At 36.0% G+C, this 19,444-nt stretch overlaps 1 protein-coding gene across 19 annotated transcripts in view; it reads right to left on the bottom strand.

The window, feature by feature from the left end:
* Positions 1-19,444, bottom strand: part of RAPGEF4 (Rap guanine nucleotide exchange factor 4) — a 152,146-nt gene that overhangs the window by 110,202 nt on the left and 22,500 nt on the right. Inside the window, exon 1 of one of the 19 annotated variants that reach the window (XM_013098871.5) lies at positions 17,454-17,607. The exons of 17 other annotated variants lie outside the window; for them this stretch is intronic. The gene's annotated coding sequence lies outside the window, so the exon portion shown is untranslated. Of the gene's footprint in view, positions 1-1,029; positions 1,194-17,453; positions 17,608-19,444 lie in introns of those variants that run through there. One more of the 19 variants, XM_013098872.5, reaches the window with a different exon arrangement.

The following is a 19,444-nucleotide window of genomic DNA, read 5'->3' as shown; positions in this document are numbered from 1 at the left end:
TTAAACATGCTTCCAAAAATATCCCACTTTCAGAGTGCACAGCAAAACCTGCCCTTTCCTAAAAAAAAAAAAAAAAAAAAAGCCTGTCTTTTCCTAAAGCCATGAGAGACAGCATAAGATTCTACATCAGTAGCTTTTACTGTATACTTTTTTCTTTGAACAAAGCATCACTGTAACACCTGAACAGTAATATTCCACTTTTCCTTTTTATTTTCCCATGTATTATTTAAACATGCTGCTCTGATTTCTACAGTTAAGATATTCCCTTGTAGCAACAATCAACAACATCTTTATAGTCTGGTAGAGCTGGAAACGTGGAATATCCAGAATCTTTTCACACATTTGTTTGCTATATTGTAGCCTCAATTTAAATAAGATAACCTAATTTAGTTTAAAAAAAAAAAAAAAAAAAAAGATCTGAAATAAGATTTACTGCAAAAACTTTTTAAATTTAATTTGCAGACTAGCAATCAATGATTACTCAGTTTCCATTTATCCCTGCCTCCCCTTTTTGCAGATGCTCAAGTGACGTTAAATTAAACAATTGCACTTTTTTTTTTAATTGTAGGAAAATTACCATCTGTGTGTAATTCAGGAATACAAAAAGGTCCACAGAAATCATTCTCTAAAAGTATTTTTCTTAACAGAAAGAATAAAGCAATGGAAAAATTCTCCCAGTAGTAGTAATATATATTTGTGGCATTCTGCCTCTCGAGTCCTTTTGAAATGTAAGATGACAAAGATGAAGAGAGAGATCTCACTCCCATCTCACCCCAAACCTTACTCAATTTCTGACATATGATGGTTAGGATTAAATATTAAAATATCCTCAAAGAAAGAACTACACTGAAACACGCAGCAATAAAGTCCATTATTATTCACAGATATAAACATTATCAAACTATTAGCTGTTTAGCATTATACTTCACTCCATTATATTTCCCCTAAATCTATGCAGAATAAAAATATAATCTTGTAAACAACAATAATTACAAAGGGAAATAAAAAATAAAGAAATCTTGAACTTACATTGATGTGTTATTATGGGTCCTGCACAGCAAGTAGCCCTAAGGGTACATTTTAATTTTTTTATCCATGCTCCGTTCTTGTTGCTGATGTGACCACTTAGGCACATGGTCAAGTTGCAATCAGCTTCTCTCTTAGTGATGTATGAGAGCTGTGCTGATTTATCTAGTCCTTCTGCAGCAGATTAGCACTAATGTTTCTGCCTCTGCATCCTACCTTTCTTTAGCAGTAGACTCTGCATTATCATTGGCAATCCAAATTAAAGAGCCAGTGAATGTAGCATGGATTTTTTTTTCCCCTCTGAAACAATTGCAAAGCAAGTATTCTTACACAAATAACACATTTTGATCCACTGAGCCTCTTTTTTAATATCTTTAACAAGAACGGCAGCAGTCAGAGATACAGAAGAATGGTTCCAATAAGTCTGCTACAATCTTTTTATGATTTACTCTGTTAAAGAAATATTCTCCTATGCAGATGGCCTTAGGCAAGAGACAGCTGTAATACACCAACATTTCAGCCAAAACCATGAAATTTTCACTTTCTAACACAAACGTATTATATGCATGCAGTGAAATTCTAGTTTATCCCAAAGTGGCCAGTGTGAAATTAATGAAAACGAGGCTTATGGAAGGAAGAGACGACAACAACAACAACAAAAACTAACAAAAAACCACCCGGGGCTTAAAGGTACTTAACGTATAAATTCATTTGACTAAAAAAAGAATTCACTGCCTTACAGTGTGTGTGTTCATTACAAATTCTCTCTATTCTTCTTAGGACTGACATATTTTACACTATGGGATTGTCAAATTTAGCTATTAAAAGTATTACAAAAGAACCTCACTGAACCTTATCATTACCCCATTGTGACTTTCCAGTAAACAAGTAGTATTTTAGCAGTAAAATGCAATTGTTAATTCATGATCTTTTCAATTCAAGACATCATGAGCCACAGCTGTTTAAATTTTCATTAGTACTTTGAAAAATATTTAGGAAAAAATGGATGTCTAAGACCATCTAGTCTTGAAAACGTGAACACACTGACAAGTTTGCTCACTGTCAAAATGACTCACATCACTGCTGCTCCTAACTGCTACTCTCCCTGATCACAGAAGATAAGTACTCCTTCAAAAACAAATGCCATGCCTGAATATTAAACAAGAAATATGTGCCACTGAAACATCAGTAATATTTAAATACCAGACAAATTTCAGCTACTCATAAAGATCTATTCTCTGCTTATTATCAGCATCATTTTAAACAAACATTAGATGGAGTATCTTAACACTAAACAGAAAAAGAGGAAAGAAGGAAACAGTGTTTATTATAAAACACTGAATTAATTCTGAAGCAAAGAGGGTATTTTTCTTCTCATGTCAAGTCCTCTGTGGCAAAATGTGGCAATATCCATTTCAAAGTGCTTCCTGGGTTTTACCTATACAGCAACCTCAAACACAGAATGTAAGACCTAACCATGCTCATTCTCACAGAGCAACAGTTTTGTAAGAATAACAATGACATTTTTAGATCTAGCTGCTGGACTTTACATGACTTCAAGTCTCCCCAGTTTTCCTCCCCTTTTCATGTGTTGCTGATAAGGAATGAAATTGGTGACTGCAGAAGGGCACTCAGAAGCCAGAGTGAGAATCTCCTAAGGAAAGATAGCTGAAAAGAGAATATCAAAGCATGTCTGATGCTGAGCTGCCAGAAGCTGACTAAATGCACACTGAAGAGCTGATGCACCTTCAATCTCATCTCCTCCCAGACTTGGAGCAGCTCCTCACAGATGCTGAGTAAGCATCTTGCAATTTTGAGCTTGGTAAGTCTCTGGATGATAGGTGCTTACCACCACACACTCAAACAACTGAAGGTGTCTATTTAAAAAAATACGAAAGGAGCTCTTCTATCTTTCGTTGAATCAGAACTGGACTCACCCAATGAGCAGCAATTCTATGTTGCCTTCTCTTGGAAATGTGATTCACATGTTCAAATCTCTCATTTCAGGACAAGAATCCTAATGAAACAGCTCTGATCTGCTAGGAGCGCTCCAGTTCACACCATCTGTGAAAAAGCGTGCTACAACAGCAAAAAAGAAATCAAGGTCCTTACATCAGGGAGGTGACAATGGTGGTGACCTTTCTGACTAGCATCTACCAGCAAAAAGGAGCGTGGCACGGATGTGGCAAACAAAAGAGAAAACTGCTGTCAACTCAAAAAGTAGGATGAGCTGTACGGATACTTTTTCACTAAGAACTGAGGCAAGGTCTGGATCCCAGGGTTTCATGTAGGTCTTCGCTGTACTAGGAAAGTTAGCCAAAATACTGAAAACTGGTATATAAGCATAGCACTGGAGCTACTACTGCAGGTACACAGGAAGTGACAGCAGAAGTATTCAATTCCACTTTAACCATACCAGTTTGGGATATTTTTGTCCACAGGCTACCATTAGAAAACTGTTTTGTAACCTCATTGCTCTGATGGTTAGAGAGAAGCTTCTACTGTACAGTCAAGCTGCATTAGTACCAACCTGTTCCTGAGCAGCACTATTTAACAGATTCTTTCCCCTGAATGGTGGTTTTATGCATTTATAGAAGGCAATCACATTTCCTATCAGCTGTCACATCAGACTAAACAAGCCATGCTCTTTTAGTCTTACCATATAAAATAGACACTCCATCACCTTTACCATGGCAGTACTTCACTGTACCTAAACCAGGCTGAGTTCACCTCTCTAAACATGGGTGAGGAGAAACATATGCTACGTTCCACTCAAGGACCTAACCACAGAACTTATGTTAGTAGACCAATCAAACTATGGTTTTAACACGTGGTCACAAAAAAAATTTAAACCTGCTACCATCTCACCTCCAGCAACTAAACCTACAACAGCTTTGTCTGTTGGAATCGTGACATACACCAACTGGGATGCGTTAATATAGATTCCCTCTGCTACAAGGGAATTAGACAAGGGCGTGAAGTAAGAATCAACATCAATCCACTTGACTTATGTCAAGCAAAAATATGTATATAACAGTTCTGCTGTCACACCTGCTCAACTCCCAATTATTTGCCAAAACAACCTGTCTAGAGAATTGAGACTTGATTTGATAACACAATTTCCAGTTCTCTCAGCAAAAGTTGGTTCCATATCTATTCAGGACGGGCCAGAAAGAACTAAAAAAAAACATGATCTGCCCTTCCTAAGCCCCTGTGGTTTGTTTAAGTGTTACACACAAGCTATGCAAATGACACGCTAATACTTCAAACATGCAAATAGATTATATGTATTTCTACAAGAAATTACTCGAGGCAATTGAGAGTGTAAAGCCAAACAAATTATCATCTATAATTGAAAACATGCAAGTAACTTTTAATTAAACATGATTTCTCTACTAAAAAAAAAAAAAAAAAAAAAAAAAACATTAAAACCTTGCTAAAAGGGAATATGGCTAATTGGAGAAAAAGAAATCAACAAAATATTTCACAGAGAGTGTTACTTGGGAAAAGGAAAGGCTTTTGAAAGCAGACTTTTAAATGTATTTCCAATCTATTCTCGATCTCAAGCCCACTTCAATTTCAAGCAAATAAATACATGCAGGTAAGGAAAATGCATATTCTCAAAACCTAGGATAAGACAGCAGGGTGCTTATTTATGCAAGTAACTGATTTGTTTAAAATGTCAAATACTAGATTGAGACAGGCAAGAAGCTTTTTGGAGGTTAAACGATCAATAATGTGACAGTTTGGCAGACATCTAAAACTTAAGGAAACCTATGCAAAAAAAAAAAAAAAAAAAAAAACAGATTTTTTTAAGCCACAATGAGAGTCCCACCACGAAGAGGACACTGAGCTACTTGTGCTGCAGCCCCAGAAAAAGCACAGCAAAAGGCAACTTTCCAGAGAAGCTGAGAGTCTGTGGGTTCAAGTAAGTGCTGTACATGATATATCCGGATGTTTATAGCATGTGCAACTACTCAACAATCACCAAAAAGCTTTCAGTAAAATATATATATTTTATTTTTTTTCTATCTTCTCAGTTTTTATATAGAAGAAAACGAGGGTAAAATTAAATGCCTTGAAAAAAATTGCAACGGAAGACTTATAGTCTTCATGAGACAGGTTTACATGACCTGTCTTTTTGCGGCTAGAAATCACAATCACTGCATAGCAGAGCTGGACACATCTTAGGCTTTCAAAAGGGAAGAACAAAGGAATTTACTGGTAGTCTATATAACCAGCAACAGCCCGTTCCTCCCATGGAGCACTGCCATGACATGGAAAAATTATGGTAATATACTACAAGTTTCAAAAAGCCAACCCAAAGCTTTTCCTATATTTTAACCTCAGTCAGCAAATTATCTTAGGGACAATACAATGTATGAAAGGAAAAGTTCTTTTGCAACTATTCCTTATAGCAGTCCCCTATTACCTATACCTCACCAAAAAAGAGGTAACACTGACATTTTCTCCACAACCTTGCTAGCAGTACAGACCTGGCATTAGTGACTAGAAGACCACATAATCAATAGCTTAGGGAAAATAAATCAGTAGCAACGTTTTTAACCCCAGGTATCCAGTTTACATTTCAAGGCACTCTCTGCAAGAGAAAACAGCAGGGACATTTCTTTCAAAAGAAAAGCTAAGATGGGATTTGAAATACAGCAATCCCTACAAATCAGAGGAGACTCCTAGCTGCAAACTGCATGGGCCAAAAGGTGGGCTACATAAGCAGCAATCGTCAGGAACAAAATCGATGAGATGATACGCTGTCCCATGGGTTGCAGAACGCACTTGCCAAACAATAACAGGAAGCATAAGTCTATGTTTTATCCTTCTGAGCAGCTACCAATCAGGCTAATTTTTTTCCTTAAAACAACATTATTACAATGAAATTGGATTTCTCACTTTTCTCAAAATGGTTCTACAATCTGCCTGCATTTCAGTGATGGTGCTATGAAGTGTCCTCTTCTACTTCCCACACAAGATCAGACTGAAGGTTGGAGATGAAATAAAGGATGACAGTTATAAACTGACTGCCCAGCAACATAACATTGTACTTGTTTTATCTCTTGCTTTCCCTTAAAGAATCTTTGACATGCTGAATCTATCATTAAATGTATTTTTAATAGCCAAGAGAGATAAACTTAGCTTTAAAGCCTTCAAACCAGCCAGATGAAATTGATTCCTCAATTGCAAATGAGAATGTTGCCTCTGTTCAATGGACAGACATGGCCTGATGGAACGACATGGCCTCCTACTCATGGCCTCATTCAACTCCTGATAGCCCATGAGTAAAGACCATTTTAAGACATGTTTTAGACACACTTAGGAAAAAAAAAAAAAAAAAAAAAAACATTAGAGAAGGTCAAAACCCAGCTTGAGTAAAGAGAACAGAGAAAAAGTGTTTTTGCAAAGGTAGAAAGCTACCCTAGATAAAGGGGTAACATGACCTACAGTGAATGTGGGATGGGTTTCTTGTTCAGAGATCCATGCCATAAAGTTGTTCATTAGATATTGAGAGATAACTTCCTTCTCCTGCAACTAAGTTTGGAATAAGTAAATCTAGACATGCTAAGTGCACTGCTTTTTTCCAGCAGGGGATTCTTTTTAAATTTATCATTATTTCTAACAAGTCTGGATTTGATTAAAAGATCTTAAGATACCTCTTGCTTTCACTTTTCTGTGCAGAAAAATTTCCAAAAGTTTCTGGTTCCTAACACCATCCTCTAAAATCTTAATCAGTAAGGCCTGAATAAGGCAGTTTTCTCATAGAGGAGTGTGCTGCAAAAGGTGAAGAAAGTCACAGAATGGTAAAAAGTTCTAAGAAGAGATGGACATGGTAATAAAGTGTTATCAAAAAATTGAATTATGTTTGTTTAACATTAATGCATTTTGGAAACCAAAGATGTCGTGAGAACATATAAATGAGCAAGGAGGCCAACCACCATCAGGTTTGAGTGGGCACAGAAACAAGAGTTACTTGTTCCAGCCATGGCAGAGGGGTAAGCACAACATTTATAAGCAAGCTTCCAAAGAGCAAATTTGTCTGCTGGAGATGAAAACAGAACAAAGTTGGTTAGTGTACTTTCATGTGAATATTTACATAAGTCCTGCATAGAAAGGGATTTGTAATTTCAACTAGTCAAAGTCAAATGTGCATGCTTTGAATGTTGTGGGTTCTGCAAGATAAAGTATATAATTATTATATTTCTGCTTTATCTTCCTGACCTTGATTATCTGCCAGTACACAGAGAGTCACACAATTTTTGACTGAAGAGTGAGATCTGCATGAAGCAAACAGGCAAAGTTGGAGGTGAGTTTGGGGTCACTTCTTCCTCTGCTTTCTTGCAACATGAGCACAAAGGGATACTCCACAACCACCAGAACAGGCACATGCAAAAATGAATACTTTTGTCATGTTAAGAGTAAGCAACAGTATTTACTGTGAAGAGGATTGTTTAGTTTTATGTAAGCTATTTAACAATGTAGATATTGATAGAGGGGCAGATTTAGCAGAGTGATAATCATGATAAGAGGTCAAAAAAAGCTTAAGTTGCTTTAATTTAAATGTTAGAAATTACACATTCTTCAATGCCTTATTTTCTAATACTTCCCCTTCCTTCTTTTTAGAGTGAATTTCACAATAAATTCTGTGTACCTTTGCAATACCAGAACTGTGGTAATATTTTTTTCCAGTGCACATAGATTGCATAATTTACGTCACTAACTTCACTTTAGTTCAGACCATATCTAGCACCAGATACTAGGGCACCTTATAACTTTTATAAACACAAAAATACTTTGAAAATATTCTTCACAAGTGAAGCAGGAAACATCACTCCAGTTAGATCAGAGTGCTCATGAATATTGGCAACAAATGTGTAAAGCAGCAAAATGGAATTAACTGAGACTGTAGGCTTTACATGTGGGTAGTTGATGCTTTTTTTTTTTAATCACTACAATAGTAGAAGAAAGGGATGCAGTAGCTGTCACATACTTGGATATCAGTAAAGTATTTAATAGTTTGATATAATAATAATTTGATAGCTCACCTAAAAAAACAAAAATGCCTTGGATAGAAATACTGTCATACAAATTAATTAGCTAAATGACTGAAAATAAAAGGTAATGAAACATGGCAATACAAAAAGGAGGTGTCTAAAGAAGTGCTAGTTTGTTTTTTTTTTTTTAATCATAGTCTCAAAGGGAGAATAAACAACTTGATAACACACTATGAAAACACTAAAAAAGGAGGTATGCATACCGGTCAAAACATGAAAATGATATCTTATGTAAGTCTCCAGAGAATTAGAAATGCTTGGGAAAAAATCCATTTGGAAAAATTCAAGGGAGACATCATTTAAGTACATCCCTTGAGTACTCTGGGAAACAATAACAAACATACGTAAAATTTTCTTTTAGAGTGATGACAAAACATAGACATGACAACAGTGTATAAGCACATTAAGAATATAAGTAGTAAGGACAGAACGAAGTCATCTCAGATACATAAAAGCAGTACAGACAGAACCAAAAAATGAAGTCCTAGAGAAACAGAAATAAAGATGGCATTAAATAAAGACATTATTCTAGTTTCAGAAGAAGGAACAGAACCAGTGCTACTCTTGAAAACTGACCAGGAGGAGACATGACAGATTTTTATTTACGCAGTTTGCTATGCTGTTACATTCAATTTCTACAATACACAGGTGACAGCAGACGACAGAAGCCATAGGATGCCTTTTGCTACACGCACAACAAATTGTACTGACCATTACTGCAGTGAAATTCCTGGAACTCGATAGGTTTGGTTTAAGAACACTGTGCCCTTCTGCATCCTCTTAAAAATAAGTACAGCATAATGGAAGTCCACCAGCTTGTTTTAAGATCCCAAATACTTAGTCTGTGCTGCTGTTCTCTCACCATGCTCAGCATCTAACAAGATAAGAATACTTTCCCTCTCTTCTCTTACAGAACAGTTTGTGGCTAATGCCTAGATGAGCACTGCTGGGGCAGAAAAAATGCCAAGAGTGCTTCTACTACACAACTGCTAAAAGGCAGCATATTCATGACCAGAATGCAACACGTGCCCTGCTTAAAGTTTGAAAATTAAACATGCAACATTATGAGATTTTTCATTTCTATAGCATCAAAGGTTCCACAAGTTTGTGTTTATTTTCATTGTGTTGAGCAATCTGATTCTGGGAAGATGATGCTCACATGAGCACCTCATATAGCAAATTCTGCTTGCACAAAAAGGGCATTCAAAAGTGTTCACTTAAAGAACACATCTGATAAAAAGATAGCATTCATTAACAGCTTTCAAAAATAAGAGTTGCTTTTTCCTTCTGTAAAAAGCTCTTTAGCGTATTAAGTAATTTTCATTTGTACATATGGTGACAGTATTATCAGATAATGAAGACATGCGTATGTAGACTGAAACAAAGAAGAAAAAGTTCTAGTAATAAAGATATACCTAAAAAGAAAAATCAACAGAAATGTTAGTTGGCAAGGATAGAAGAAACACACTAAAGCTTTGCACTAGATGGGCATAGGGAACAATCAGTAGTAAGTCATAGTCAAGATCTATTTCACTCTAGACATTTGATATTATTTTTACATATACATACCATCATAAAGGGTAAACTATGCCTTCATTCTACAACCCATCAGTGGAATAGGCAGACAAAAAGTACCTCTCCATCTCTGTGAAGACTACTTGCAACAGAGCTGGGGTTGTTTCTTGGGGGTCTGCTGTCTTCTCACATTAAGAAGCATAGTTTGTTGCACACTAATAGTAAAATGAATTATTTTGTTAAAGGATGAGGGAAAATATAATTTGTGGTCTGCTTCTGGATAACACAACCTGTCTTTACGTTTTATTCATTATAGATTAACTCAGTTCTCATCTAATGACATTGTTCTGTTAATGGATACCAGGAAAGGTAATTCACCTAACATTCTGTAATGATACTTGGATTAATAGCATGGATGCCCCTGTAATATTAATTCCTCACAGAATTTCTCTGGCAGTAAAATCTGTATCCCTAGCATTCCTACAGCTTAGAGCATTTCCAGAATTTCCTCGCAGGGTGCCTTGCAGCACTGCAAAATGTGAGAGTACAAAGTTGACCACAATTCAAGTATCAATACTTGTGGGCTGGCTGGTAGCATGCATCACTATCTGAAGTAATATCAAAAAGCTCTTCAGAAAGTTTAAAAGTCAGAAGAATCCTCCTCCTGTTGTTAAAACAGGAAAAGTCTGTCTCAGAATAAAACGAGACAGTACATTTTGTTTATGAGATCAGATGGAAGTAACATAAGGAAATTCCATATGGCAGACGTGCGTAAACATTAGACAACCTGCAGAATCAGTGTTCTGTTGTGAACTTCTGTGGTAGTCTCAAAGTAATCTTTTGACCATATCACTGCAACAGCAGAGGTAAATGCTCCAACTACTACCTGCTCAGATTGAAGTCTATCTCTTTGAAAAAAAAAACATTATGTAAAATGGTACTTTTAGTAATCAAAGATACTATACTGTCAGTGTATTCAGACATATCTACTTTATTGTCTGCACTTTTATTACAATTTTACTCCTTTTAGGTCTGCAGAGCCAATATACCATTACTTAGTGTTTCTTAGTACAACTCTCACCAACGGTGCAAGAATTATTACCAAACTGCTTGGCAATCATTGGTTATCTAATGTGATTTAAATGTCACAGATTAGCCTAAGGAGAAATAGCCAATGAACTCTTTACTGGATATCAACAGAACTGGCATTAAATAATAGCAGGATCAAAAGTAACAAACACAGAAAGAGAAACCACATTCCTCAATGTGTGGAAGAGAAGCATACCAGACAACTGCCTGAGAAATAATGGTAAAGGAAAAAAGACCTTTGAAAAATGTTCCATGCTTTTAGAGAGGATACAGGCTCAGAGGGTATTGGCAGAAAGGAAGAAGGGAAAAAATAAGCCTGTACTGAGCTTTTAATCTTCCCTTAATTGTACTGAGAGTCTCCAGCATTATCCCCAGAGAGAATTAAACATAAAAGCCTAAGTAACTCAAACAAGTTCCCTTACAACTCAGTCCTTTCAGAACAGTATGATTTCTCTGACGGACTCACTTTCTCAAAGACCAGGTCATATAAAAATCACATTGGGTGGCATATTTCTATTACACTAAAACAAAACAATGGTACTCCATCTGTTACCACTAACCTGTGCTCAGGATTGGGGAACATAAACAGAATAAAGCTTGTCTAAGTATTTTGGAAAATGAAGTGGTTAGTACTCCAAGAAAATATTTTGTGTTGGTTGTCAGAAAATATGTTTTTCAAAGGTCAAGAGAGAGGTGGAATACAAAATTAAATAGAAATTACTCAGGAAACGGTCAGAGGTTAAAATGTAAGCAAGCTTAATTATATCAGTAAGTACTAAATGCAGAATGGCAAGATTCAATTTTAAATGCTGATTATGTATCACCCTCACACAAATGGTATACAAGCCTGGCTGAGACCTAAGCATTGCATCTGGAAGGACATGAAAATTTTATCAATGTAACTAAAAATGAACAAAAGTAAAGTTACACTAGAAGATATTTAGAGTGTAAACTTCCATTTGTCAGTTTCAGTTTTAACTTCTTCATTTGCAATTTAACTGAGAAGCTATTTTAAGCAGAGTTCAGAGGAAATGCACACTAGTGGCATTATCTAATCTAGAATGAGATGAAGGAAAAAGGAATAAAGTTTTCAGCATCACACCATGCTGATGGTATGAATTTACACCTCCTGATTTCAACAACAGCCCAAACCAGAAATATTAAATAAAAACATGAACTCTGTGAACATCCACTTAATTACAAAGTATAAAAATACAGGGATTATATGCACTAGAGGGTCTCCATCTCTTATTATATGCTGTTCTTAAATATTTATGGCATGAACAACCACTCAATAAAATAAATATATCCATGAACAGCTTGTTCCATAAATCCCATGAGATTCAAACATTTAAGAGGACCTGCAAGGCCCTCAGGGCATGTTTCAGGCCTGATACTTTCACACTGCTAGTAAACAGACTTCTAGGAATTTTGTTACTCATGGAATTAATGGCATTACAGCAACGCACACTAAACCTGTGAACTCTAAGTGTTTGAGTTCCAGGGCTCAGACTGAAACAAGGATCAATTCAAGAGCAGGCACACAAGTTTTATTATCATTAAATCCTTTCTTGATATCTGTGACTGGACACAACTAGCACAGATGACAGGCTAGATCCCGTAATTCTTCTTTTCTGACAAGGGAGATATTCCACATTCAGTTCACAGTGCTTTGTATTTTAAGTTTTAAGTATACCTCTGAGATGTGAGAGTTTGTAAACCTCTGATACAATGTTCCTCAGTACAACTATTGGATTGAACACTTTAAGCATCCCCGAACTATTAAACCATTAAATAATCCCAGGTTCATGCTTTCACATCACATCAGCTGTATCAGTGAGTAGAAACTACCCCAGAAAGGAAGAGGGTAAAGAGGACTTAAAACTAACACCAGCAGCCTGTGCTACATACTATACAAGGAAAAGAAAGAAATTAGTAATTACCTGGGTTGAAATCCCAAAGCACTCATTGACTTCAGTAAGGTAGGATTTCACCACGGATGAAAAGAGGGGAGGAACCAGGCTAAGGGAAAGGGAAAATGCTGAACCTTACAACTCTGATTATGACAAGGAAAAGGAAAGATCTATTGGATGTGCCCTAAAGTAAGCATAGGGCAGTTTCTTTTTGAGCACATTTATTAATCTATATACCTGATAAATTGACTTCTTTTGGTCTTGGCTGTAGCTTCGAGTTTTAAGTTTTTGAATGTTCATTCAAGGGAATGTTTCCTTAAGGAAGGAGGAATTCATATTGTGCTAAGTGAGTCTTATAAGTCACATTGTTCTTGCTACATAAGAGCGAACATTATTAAAATATTTTGTGAAAACATTGTAAAAAAAATAAACTCTAGACTGTCAGAAAAAAGTTGTCTTGCTTTCAATGTGTGCTAATCTGCAAAAGATCTTCCACTGCCACAGATCTTGTCGTCATAGATTTTTTATTACTATTATTCAAATGCCAGCAGGTTTAAGGTAATGGATTTTTAAAACATCAATGTTAAAACATATCCATTGATCTAATAAATGGTATCACATTATTTGCCTCACCCATTATACAACACAGGCAGAAAGCACCCATTCAAATGCAGCATGCAAGCACGCATTCTAGAAAAATGCCTTGGAGGAACACACAGCCATATCCATTGCTGTGAAGCAATATAAACAACAAAATTCATTGCTAAAAGGAAGCTTCTAAGGAATTACTATTTCTCTGAAGAACTTGAAGGAACCAAAATAAATACCACAGATACCTCATGATAGATAACAATTAACCATTTGTGTAAGGAAGAAAGAGGAGGTTTCATTTGAAAAGAAAAGAAGGACTGTGATGAGACTGACCAGAAGATCAGAAAGGGTCAATCTGCAAAACCATCTCATCCACATCAACCTCACAGTTGAATAAAGGAACAGTGTGTCAAATCCAAAGGTTTAGAAGCATAGCCAAAGCCTTATGCATTTGACCAGTTTGGTATTCATTTCAAAGGCAATAAAGGGCCCCGACAACCACAAATGCAGTTAAAACCAAAGCTCCAGACAATTTGACACAGAATTTTGACAACTTGAAGGTGAATTTAATGCAGTAATATACACACACTATACAGAGATGGTAGATTATGCACACACACACACACACACCCCTACAAAGACAACTCTGTTACACATATTATCTGTGAAAGATAAGAATGAGACATACATTTGATAGTTAAAATATGTATTTAGAAATAAAATATGTATTAAGAAAGAAAAAGAAACTTTCATGAGCTTCAAATGTTCTGATTCTTCTGAAAGATATTTTGCCTAATAGAAATGAACTGATGAAATCCCAGAAGTTTGCTCCCTGAAAAAAATATTCACAGGCTTCCAGTTGTGTTTTGCAATAGATGTTTTTTCCCATTTAGCACATCATGCTTAGAGATACTGCATTTAATAATACAATCTGCTGAGGATGAAAAGCACTTGCTTTGCTAATAAAAAAGCTGGTTATAGAAAATGCAAGTTTGGCAGTAAAGCTTCCAAGAAAAAAAAAAAACGCAGCCTCAAAAACATCTGCTGCATTTAAGTGTATACATTTCAGTTTGTCAGATGCTCTTCTGTAATTTAAGTATTTTAGGAACTAATCAAAATATTTTTTTTCTTGAAAACTGGATGAATCCATTATTTTTCAACTTTACCTTTAACCATGATAAAATATGAGAAAACCAACAAAGGCATTATTTATCAGGGAGACTAACATACTTGCTGGATTTCCCCCCCCCCCCCCCAATGAATGAACCTCAAAAAGAGTCAAACTTTCTGCAACATAATTTAAGACTCTTTGAAGTGCTAATACACAAACATTTACCGGGGCTGTAAATAGGAATAATAATATATTTTTGCACAGTGTCTGGCATAATAGTATTCACTAGGGGCTTCAAACTGATGGGCTTTACTATAGCGACACAGAATTGCATCTAAGAGAAACACCACACTAGTTAAGGTTAAGAGAAATCAGCTCCACAAAGCCTTAATCCATCTCTTTATGGTAACCAATGATACAGCCACAAAATGTTGCTATTGAAATAGCATTGAACTGGAATAAACTGGGAAGCTGGGGTGCAAATGGACTGTAGGAATAACATGCTAGAACAAGCATCAGGAAAGTTTGTTGCAGAGAGACATGAAGGACCAGACCTTTCTAATCATCTTGTTATTATTCAGTCTTTTCTGTTGCTTAAGGGGTATACTGACTGCCCAATCTGGCACTTCAAATGAAAGACAAGGACAAAGAAAGAGAAATTTGCAAAGTTCAAACCAACTGGATCCCTTGACCTTTTACAGAAATTGTGTCTCATGGATGATATTGAACACTACGTAATTGTCTGCTTTGTTTCCGATAATGTGCTGTGCTGTTATTACAAACTTTCCGGTCATAACGCCAAAAAAGAACACATTACAGCAAGACACTTCTCAAAAGACTTGTATGCTTCCATCCAGGCTTATCAAACCAAGAAAAATCAGGTTACTGAAGTGAAAAAAATCAAGCCTAATTCCTATTCATGTTTCTCCACCATCAATGGCCAGGAAGGTTACTTTACAAGAAAAAGTCATAAAAAAGATGTTCACAGAAATCTGCATTTTTTCATAAGATTAAGTAATTCATATACCCAAATAAAAGCAGAAGTCACTGTTTAGATATGCTAACGTCGCTGTTCTGATGTAAATCCTAATACTGATGATAGAACGCCATTCCATATTCATTTAAATCTGCTCTTCCAGACAAACCATTGCTTGTTAATATTTGAAATGTTTGACAAAGGAAAACAAGGGATCCTAAAAGCTTATCAGAAAAGTAGCCAAAACCAATGTAACAACAGTACTAGAGGCCAAGCTCTGCTCCCACTTAGCTCCATGTGTATCAAAGCAATTCCACTACATTCACTTGAAATATGCTCACTTTGCACCAGCAAAACCAGGTTTGCAATCTGGCACCTTACCTTGAGAAAACAACAACTTTGGAAACTTTTCTTGCTATTTGTTTCTATGTTTTCAGCAGTATTAACACAGAAGGTATGAAGGTGGAACGTTAGTTACTTACAAAGCTTTGTTCACAGTCTTGCCAGTTCTGTGTTTACTGTCATATTCTAAAGCTAGGGGGGAGGACTTTTTATATTCCTTCTTCTTCCATGTGTTAGTCTAGGAAAAAAAATCTGCCTGCCTATCATCACTTCATTTTTCAACGTCTCTCACACTGGCTGTTTCTTTGCATACAAATTTGAATTCCTCTTCTGCTGAAGATTTGCAGACAGCACAAGGCAACAAATACCACACACCTGAGTCCTTTCACATCTTTCTTCTATGTTGCAATCTGTATCTGACACCATGGAATAGTTCTTCCTTATTCTGACAAGATGAAAATTTGAGAGGTTGCTGAATGCAGTATTCTAGCCATAATCTAAAGGTAGGCTACTACATTTTGATCACTTACATTTCTCAAATAAGTCCACGTTACAGAGGCGAATCATCAAGGTAGAATTTCAGTCAATGAGAGCATGACATGAAGCACGTAAATATAGCTGCAGGTTCCACAACTGCCTTTTCATACTTTTCTGAGTCTCCAAGCACTTTGCTATTTTACAGCACATGATCGTCCTTCCTGTAAGGCTAAATAGTCTTTTTATTAACTATAATTTTAAGTCTCTCCTATACTCACCTATGGGAAATCAGTAAATCACTGCAAGGACTTCTGCAACTGATTACAACACAATAAACTGACAAGCAGTATACTATAAATCAACCTGATAGATTCATGTCCAGCCACCTAAACTATCTGATTCTTTCTTTTATTCCCCACCACCACCACACACACACCCTTTTCCAGTATTTCATTTCTCAGACTAAATCTAACCTCTCAGTTAATGAACCAGAAAGAATTTCTCATATGGACTAGTCAGTGGTGGAAAAGTGCATTAGAAAGTACTGACATCTACATGAGATTCCTAGTACTCCTCAAAAAGATCCAAGTGTTCACGAATCTACCAGACAGAGAAGTGAGAACGTTGTCCTGTAGTAGTGTAACATGTATTTTCAGTAGCCAAAGGCAAGGGAAAGGCTGCCTCTCTGAAATGCTGCCTACTGTGTTACACTGCAAAATATCAACATGCAATTCGGTAACATACTTCGATAAATAATGTACTTACAGTACAAACAGATGAAAATAACTGAAAAAAAATCCTTCTATGGTCATTTTCATTAATTTTTACAGTGTCTTCATAATTCTTACTGCAATAATCATAACACATAAAATGAAGCATAAGACTACTTTGGACCTTGAGATAAGGCAAAAGATTAGATACACCTTCAAAAGACAAACTCATATTACATGAAAATCCACTGAGAGCTGTGGCCTTGATTCTAATGAACAAAAACCTTATTCAGAAGTTACACTGAACACTTACTGCATTCAAGTCAGCATGCCATTTCATACATATATTTCCTAAAGAGCATCCCATTGAAGCTATATGCAAAATGTATTCCATTTTGACAGAGGATCTGTTCTTAAAATAGCTCACTAAAACTAATATTCATGGTGTTCAGAAAATAAAGGCAGTAAGAAAGCAGGTTTCCCCCAAAGATACAATTTCAGAGCAGTGAAGCCTGTTGAGGGCTGAATCTGAATTATCATCAGACGGACAAAAGCAGGAAGCAAGTTACGCTACTGTTTACCAGACAAGATGTATAAGTGCTGATGAACATGAATAAAAATTAAAATATTCCTTCTGACCTTACAGGGGCCAAGACTCCCTCTCTCCAAAGTTACTGCATACCGAAGTAATAGCTGCTCTTCATTTAGTCAAGACCAAGTGTTTCTCAAAGCATGTTCAGTAACTTCTAACATAATCTTATTCCACACAAAAGGAAATTGGTTATTTGCGTGTTATCCAAGGAAGGCTGAGTAATTCACTGTGGTAGGAAAGACCTCTAAAAATAAGTCACCTCTCAGCAGATTCACTCCCTTCCTGTCTGGGCTTGAAAAACTTTGCAACTGCGTGAAAGGACAAAACTTGAGGATGAACTACAGAGAACTTCTGTAACAATAACAATGCTCGAATACATTCATTTTGTTCCCGCTCTAAAAGAATCCAACTATTGGAGGGTGGAGTGAGACAGCTATCCATCAGGATGTGTGTGACTAAAGATCCTCGGGTGTAGCCTTCTTCTTTTATGTTTATTTTTGTATGCATTTTCCCTTGTGGTTTAAACCAGCTTTGGGGCAAGGTAGCTAGTACCACTCTAACTCACTGATGTTAAAGAGGGAAAGCAAGTTCTTGTCAACAAAAACAGTACCTTTTCCTACACATTCTTAGAGTACCATGGAAGTCTTATAATAGCGATGAATAACTTTCTTCATGGTTGTTAGTGCTCCTCAGAGATGAAGACCAGGGACAATTGGTGCACATATGACACCAGTGATTCCCATAACCTCCTAGAGCTTCTTCATCAGGGGACAGCGTTCAGCTGTGTGAAAGCCTAACCACAGATTTTATCACCTCCAATCTGCTCTAGAAGTTAGGGGATAGAAAACAAGTCTCCAAGGATGAGTAATCTAAGTTCAACAGATGTTCCTGAACAGGATGCTACTTCAATGGATACAGTTATTAGAAAAACGACCAGGCCATTTTAACTGGTAATTGCTGTTATCAGGACAATATTATTTGTTTTGACTGGCGTTCTCTGACTGTTAAAGAGGGAGATAGTAGAAAATCATTCAGTGAGCCCTTTACAGAAAATGTGGTTTGCATATTATAGAAAGCAATCTTTTTGATAAAAAATATCCTATCTTTTCCTCAAAAAGTATTTAAATTTATAAAATTGACAGAAGGAAAGTGATAAAGTCTCTTTAGAAGTAGCAATCTCTTTCTTTCAGATACAGACACAACTGTAATTGTATTCAAAGAAATCACTTGCTATATTTTGTGCATTAAATGTGATAATAATCCACATCTGGTCTGTGAAACACACCAATACCATTGTTTCTTAGAGCAATACAGCTGAAACTGAATAGCTTAGTCTCCCGTTTTAAAAAATGCAGAAAAATCTATAAATCCACAATAGTTAAACAGTTTCTGAAAATTCCTTCTAAAGTTCTAAAAAAACCTGTATCTTTCTCTCAAAATCTAGTTTTATAATTTATACTAAATACTTCATAAGCAGTATGAATGCAGATTTACTTGTCTTCCAAAGAACAGCCTAGATTTGTGATAGCAAAAAACGTTTGTTGTAAGAGTCAATCAGTAGATCTCAGTGTAAACAAATTTTACTATAAAAGAAGATAGTTCATAGCTCTTAGTCCCATCATTTAGGGTCATTTGCACAATAAATTAATGTCAATACTGAATCAATGTATACAGGTTCATTTTCCAAAATTATATACACCACCTACAAATCAAACCATTTAAAAAAAAAGATGTTTTCAGAATTTACATGCACTGTTCTGGTATGCCAAAAATCTGTGATGAACAGTTTTCATTTGTCCTTTCCCTCAAATAAAAGGAAATTTTGTGGAACAAAATAAAACAAACAAAAAGCCACCCTTAATCGTATATTAGATCTATTTTTTGCACTTTTATTATAATCATAAAAATCATAATCCGTAAAAGTAGTAACCATTTTAAGAATTACAGCTCTACTGCTTATTTAAGTTGATCTGTAGTACTGCAGTACTACATTTATTCAGAACTATTCAGAAGGAACTACTCATGAAGAAACTACTTT

Source organism: Anas platyrhynchos, chromosome 7, assembly GCF_047663525.1.
Source record: "Anas platyrhynchos isolate ZD024472 breed Pekin duck chromosome 7, IASCAAS_PekinDuck_T2T, whole genome shotgun sequence".
NCBI classification, from domain to species: Eukaryota; Metazoa; Chordata; class Aves; order Anseriformes; family Anatidae; genus Anas; species Anas platyrhynchos.
This window is presented reverse-complemented; position numbering and strand designations above follow the sequence as displayed.